A 6,097-nucleotide genomic window follows, 5' to 3' on the forward strand; every position below is an offset into this window, starting at 1 on the left:
AGTGGCAAATAAAAAGACTTAATGCCTGCTCTCTAAAATTGGGGCTATAATAAGGATGTCAACTCTCGCCACTTTTATTCCAGGTAGTGCTGAAAGTTCTAGTTATTGCAATGAGACAAGAAAAGGAAAAGACATACAAATTAGAAAGGAACAAATAAAACTATTCCTGTTTGCAGATGACATAATTGTCTATGCAGAAAATTTCAAGAAATACACAAACAAAATAGATCAAAACTGTTTTGTTTGTAACTAATAAGTGAGTTCAGCGAGGTCACTGAGTACAGATCAACACAAACAAATCAACTGCATTTCTATATATTAGCAATAAGCATGTTGAAATGGAAATTTAAAATACAATACCATTTACAATCACTCAAAAAACACAAATGCTTGGATATAAATCTAAGAAAACATGTATATTACTTATATCCTAAAGACTACACAATGATAATGAAAGTTTAGAAAGTTCTAAATAAAGACAGAGACATACTATGTTCATGGATTGGGAGATTCATCATAGTAAAAGAGTCAATTCTCCCTAAATTGATATACAGGTTTTTTGCAATTCCTATAAAATCCTAGCAAAGATTTTTTTTGTGTATAAAGACAAAATTATTCTAAAATTTAGCTGGAAGGGCAAAGGAACTAGAATGACTAAGACAATCTTGGAAAAGAAAATAAAGTTGGAGAATCAGTCTACCTAATTTCAAGACTTATTATATAAGAATTCTACAGATTTCTAGGCTGTGTAGTATTGGTAGAGGGGCAGACATATTCGTCAATGGGACAGAATAAAGAACTCAAAAACAGACCCAATATGGTCATCTGATATTTGAGAAACATGCAAAGGTAATCCAATGGAAGAAGAATAGCCACTTCAATAAGCAGTGCTGGAACAATGGACACAAAATGAACTTTGACCTATGTCTTACACCTTATGCAAAAATTAATTCAAAATTAATTATGGACTCACATGTAAAACATAAAACCATAAAACTTTTGTTTAAAAAACAGGATAGGCCTGGTGTGGTGGCTCACGCCTGTAATCCTAGCACTTTGAGAGGCCAAGTGGGTGGATCACCAGGTCACGAATTCAAGACCAGCTTGGCCAAGGTGTTGAAACCTACAAAAATTAGCCAGACATGGTGGCAGGTGCCTGTAATCCCAGCTACTAGGGAGGCTGAAGCAGGAGAATTGCTTGAACCTGGGTGGCAGAGTTTGCAGTGAACTGAGATCGCACCACTGCACTCCAGCGGGGACAACAGAGTGAGACTCTATCTCAAAAAACAACAAAAAACAAACAAAAAGGATATTGGGAAGTTGAGGTGGGTGAATCACCTGAGGTCAGGAGTTTGAGATCAGCCTGGCCAACATGGTGAAACCCTGTCTCTACTTAAAAAAATAATAATAATAAAATAAAATAAATAATTAGTTGAGCGTGGTGACGCAAGCCTGTAATCCCAGCTAATTGGGAGGCTGAGGCAGGAGAATCGCTCGATCCTGGGAGGTGGAGGTTACAGGGAGCTGAGATTGCACCATTGCACTCCAGCCTGGGTGATGGAGCAAGATTCTGCCTCAAAAAAACCCACAAAAAAACAGGATAGTTTTTCTGGGTCTAGGGCTAGGTAAAATACTCTTAGACTTGACACCAAAAACTTAATTCATAAAATGAAAAAATAAATTGTGCTTTAAAATTAAAAACGTCTGTTCTGTGACTCTGTTAATAAGAAAAAAAAAAAAAAAAAAAACAAGTTACGGAGTGAAAGAAAATATTTATAAGCCACACATCTGACAGAGGGCTGGTATGCAGAATGTATAAAAAACTATCAAAACTCAACAAGGGAATGACCTGATTAGAAAATGGACAAAAGACATAAAAAAAACTTCACCAGAGAAGATATACAGATGGCAAAGAAGCACATCAAAGATGTTCAACTTCATTAGCCCTTAAGGGATGCAAATTAAAACCACGTGAAATAGCACTACTCACTGTCAGAATAGCTGAAATAAAAATTGGTGTCAACACCAAATTCTGATGAGAATGCAGAGAAAATGGAGCATTCATATATTGCTGGTGAGAATGTAAAATGGTACAGCCACTCTGGATACAAGCTGGCCATTCCTAAAAAACTAAACATGAAAACACCACCATACAACCTAGCAATTCGCTCCTGTGCATTTATCCCAGAGAAATGAAGACCTATGTTCTCACAAATCCTGCAAATGAATGATTCGAGTAGCTTTATTTGTAATTGCCCTCAAAATGAATAGAATCTGGCTGTCCTTCAGTGGCTGAACGGTTAAACAAATGTGGTACTTCCATACCATGGAATACTATTCAGCAATAAAAAGCAGTGCATTGCATAAATATCCAGAGAATTATGCTGAGTTAAAAAAAAAAAGCTAATCCCAGACAGTTGAATACTGTATAATTCCACTTATATGACATTCTTGAAATGTGCAATTATAGAAATGAAGAAAGAGAGTAGTGGTCGCTAGAAGTTAAAGAGAGAGAGAAAGTGGGAGGCAAGTGGGTATGGTTATAAAAAGGCAACACCTTTTAAAAAACATCCTGTGGTGTTGGAAACTTCCTGTATCTTGTGATATTGTTCTATAGTTTCCTAAGATATTACCATTGAGGGAAACTGGGTAAAGAGTACATGAGCTCTCTCTGTATTATTTCTTAAAATTGCTCATGCATCTATAAATGTCTCAAAATAAATGTTTAATTTAAACAATTTGATCTGAAAGTAGACTCTAGGATGAACAAATAAAAACAACAATAACAAAAAACAATTTGATAGGCTTAAAAAAGGATTGCAGATAATTGCATCCTATGAATATACTTCTTCAACCAATTTTTTATTGTTTGGACATTTGAGTTATTATATAATTTTGTTATTTCGGCAATCACAGGGATGACTGTCCTTGTAGCTAAATTTTGACATATATTCTTTCACTTCCTTGTAAACATCCCTAGAAATTGAATAGCTGGTCAATGGCTTACATATTTTTTCACATTTTTCGGACTCCTTTGAATCCAAGGTATAGAAAGAATCAATATTTGGAAGCATTGAATTTATGAGACAGTTCAATATATGGACAAGAAGAAAATGTTTAAAAGATGCCAGTCCTCTTTGAATTTATCATGAACAATTTAGGCATAAGAGGTTGCTATTGTGGCATAATAAGCACAATTTGAAGGCTTTAAATACATGTTTCAAAGTTTTATCCATTTGAAAAATGTAGATAATACTAATTCCTACCTTCTGAAGTTGTTGTGGGGATTAAACACACGTAAAGCACTTGGAGGAAAACTTAGTACACTATAAAATCTCAATAAATGTTAGCTACTATTATGATTTTGATTATGATTGAAATCCAAAAATAGTGCAATAATTGACACTGGCCTATAGGAAGAAACCCATTACCTCATTCCCTTGCCAACACCATGAGTTACCAACCATTTCTATCTTTGCTATGTTTTATTGTTATTTTAATTTTCATTTCTTAGATTAATAATGACTAGGGCAGGGTGCGATGGCTCCTGTCTGTAATCCCAGCACTTCGGGAGACTGAGGTGGGAGGATCATTTGAGCTCAGGAGTTCGAGACCAGCCTGGGCAACATAGTGAGACCTCATCTCTATTTTTAAAGTAATTTTTTCCCTTTTAAAATAAAATAAAATAAAATAATGAATTGGAACATATTTTTCGTGTATTTATTGGCCATTTATATATATTCTTTCGTGCCTTGCCAGTTTATATTTATTGTCCATTTCTCACTTAGGATGTCTTTGTTGCTTTGAAGGAATTTTTATATAGTAAAGTAATTAACTCTTTTGCACACATAGTAAATATATACGTGTGTGTGTATATTTTATATATATATATATATAATGCATATATATATATAATGCATATTTTAGAGACAGGATCTCACTCTGTCACCCAGGCTAGAGTGCAGTGGCGTGATCATAGCTCACTGCAGACTTGAACTCCTGGGCTTAAGCAGTACTCCCACCTCAGCCTCTCAAGTGGTTGGGACTGCAAGAACACACCATCACATCCAGCTAATTTTTTTGTTGTTGTTGTTACTTTTTGTAGAGACAGGGTCTCATATGTTGCCTATGCTGGCCTAAAGTGATCCTCCTGCCTCAGCCTCCCTAAGTGCCACTACACCTAGGTTAAAAATATTTCTATTAATTTGTTCAGCTTTTAATACTTTAAATTATGTTTTTTGATATGAAAAGTTTTAAGAGTTTTAGGTAGTCATATTTTAGGTGGCAATAATATCTTTATGCTTTTTGCAATTGTTGGTTTGTCCATAAGAAGCTTCCTCCTAGGAAAATTGACCGCCTTTATATTTTTCATGTTTTATTTTATTTAATTTGTACTGAATCTTGGGTGCAAAGAATTGCTTATTTGTGACACACTCTCACCATTGGTGCACACATGGTACATGTGTATTCAATCTCACGATTTTAAAAATGTGGGAAACATCCATGAACCCATCATTTAATATAATAACTAGGATCTTGAAATAATTTATATTCTTCCGTGTGATCTGTACACCTCCTATCCTACTGCCTCCTTCTACTTGAGAAACATATTCAGAAGTCTGTTTATCTTTTTCTTTTAAATATATAGTTTCATCTTATCGATGTGCTTTCCTAGGAAGTACATATTTTATTCAAGTTGTTTTCATTTGTATAAAAAGAGCATTACGCTGCAGGTAATCTTCTGGCACTAGCTTTTGCTCCACTTAATATTATTCTGCTCAGGCTAATTGCTATTTAACTGTGTCCTACCATATTTCAACTGCTGCATATATTCAGTTCCGTCCATATACCACAGTTTTTCATACACGGCCCCATTTATAGACATTCCGGTCACTATCATGCCTCTTACAGTTCTGAATGCATTTACATATTTTTTTCTGGTGTGCAGGTGAAAAGATTTCTTTTTTTTTTTTTTTTAGATGTACTCATTTATTTGACATATTAAATTAGACAAAGAAATACATACGTAACCAGATAAAAACAATCACATTCTCACACTACTTGAACACACAGCAGTGGTCAAAAATAATGGATTGTAAAATGGACCCCAGGATTCAATGCAAAAACCATCCCATACAAGAAAAGTTTCAGGCTTCTAACTTCACTGAATCCAGTACTAAACGTGCTTCTTTATATTCCTCAGTTTCTTCCAAGTCTTTTTCACATTCTAATATCTGTTGAAGATCCAAATATGCGGCTTCCAACCTGCGCTGGCAATCTGGGATCATCATCCGGGATTCTTGTAGGATCTCTACCTGCTTTTTAATGTCATAATTTTCACGATCTTCAGCTCTCATTTTTTCAATCTTTTCTTCCTGTTGTTTTGCCTCTTTTTCATACATCACTTTTTCTTTGACCAACCGCTTCACTACGCCGGTCTTGATCTTGATCTGTCTCATGCGAGGTTCGGCCATGGTCCCTCGAGCGCCGCGAGAAGGAGGGGCGAAGAGCCGGGGTAACCGTGGAGGGCGACGCACAGAGGCGGTGGCTATATGGGCATGGCAGGTGAAAAGATTTCTGTTGGGTCTATACCCAGGAATAGAATTGCTGGGTTATATGGTATGTGCCAAACTGTTTTCCAAAAGATTATACATCTTTCCTTTCCACAAACCCTGTTTAAAAGATTCCAGGGGACCACATCCTCTCCAACACTTGGTATTGCTAGATTTTTAAAATTTTTGTCAATCGAATAATGTTATGGTCTCTAAAATGGCATGTGTATGGGTACTGGATTAAAAGAGTGCCTCACTATGTTCTTGGTTAGCATGTCCCCAATCTATTCTTATATTTATTAGCTTGTGTGTTTTGTTTCTGCTGTCAGATGACAGTTGTGACTATTGCTGATTTTCTTTTTATAATGTAATCTTTGAAGGTAACTCCTCAGCAATATGAAATTTATTTTTGGTTAAAGTATGTATTCCTTTTAACAAATGGATAGTACATTTTTCCGGCAATGTTTAGTAAACAGTCTGCAATTCGGGCTGTTGGTTTGAGATGTCAACTTTATCTTACATTGAATTTTTTAAATACATAAAAT

General features: G+C 35.4%; 1 pseudogene across 1 annotated transcript; it reads right to left on the minus strand.

The window, feature by feature from the left end:
- Positions 1-4,961: 4,961 nt before the first annotated feature.
- LOC111521672 lies at positions 4,962-5,557 on the minus strand (annotated as a pseudogene). The gene has a single exon (XR_002725028.2). The product of XR_002725028.2 is annotated as a tubulin-specific chaperone A pseudogene (transcript).
- Positions 5,558-6,097: the final 540 nt, after the last annotated feature.

The sequence above is a fragment of the Piliocolobus tephrosceles genome, chromosome 11, assembly GCF_002776525.5.
Source record: "Piliocolobus tephrosceles isolate RC106 chromosome 11, ASM277652v3, whole genome shotgun sequence".
NCBI classification, from domain to species: domain Eukaryota; kingdom Metazoa; phylum Chordata; class Mammalia; order Primates; family Cercopithecidae; genus Piliocolobus; species Piliocolobus tephrosceles.